At 50.3% G+C, this 332-nt stretch overlaps 1 protein-coding gene across 5 annotated transcripts in view; it reads right to left on the bottom strand.

Annotated features, from left to right (window-relative positions):
- LOC105512068 (chromosome unknown open reading frame, human C11orf24) overlaps nucleotides 1-332 on the bottom strand; it is an 11,784-nt gene that overhangs the window by 3,066 nt on the left and 8,386 nt on the right. The gene's annotated exons all lie outside the window — the stretch shown is intronic.

Below are 332 nucleotides of genomic sequence, written 5' to 3'. Positions count from 1 at the left end.
TCCGTCCACCCATCCGTCCATCCACCCACCCATCCATCCACTCACCCATCCATCCACCCACTCATCCATCCACCCACTCATCCATCCATCTACTATTCTATCCATCTACTCATCTGTCCATCCATAAGTCCGTCCATCCATCCATTCACCCACCCATTCATCCACCCACTCATCCATCCCTCCATCCATCCACTCACTATTCTGTCCATCTGTAAGTCCATCCATAAGTCCATCCATCTATCTGTCCATCCATAAGTCCATCCATCCATCCATCCACCCACCCACCCACTATTCTATCCATCTACTCATCTGTCCATCCATCCATCCATCCA

The sequence above is a fragment of the Colobus angolensis genome, unplaced genomic scaffold, assembly GCF_000951035.1.
Source record: "Colobus angolensis palliatus isolate OR3802 unplaced genomic scaffold, Cang.pa_1.0 Scaffold21, whole genome shotgun sequence".
NCBI lineage: Eukaryota > Metazoa > Chordata > Mammalia > Primates > Cercopithecidae > Colobus > Colobus angolensis.
Note: the sequence above shows the minus strand (reverse complement) of the source record. Positions and strands in the feature narration are given on the sequence as shown.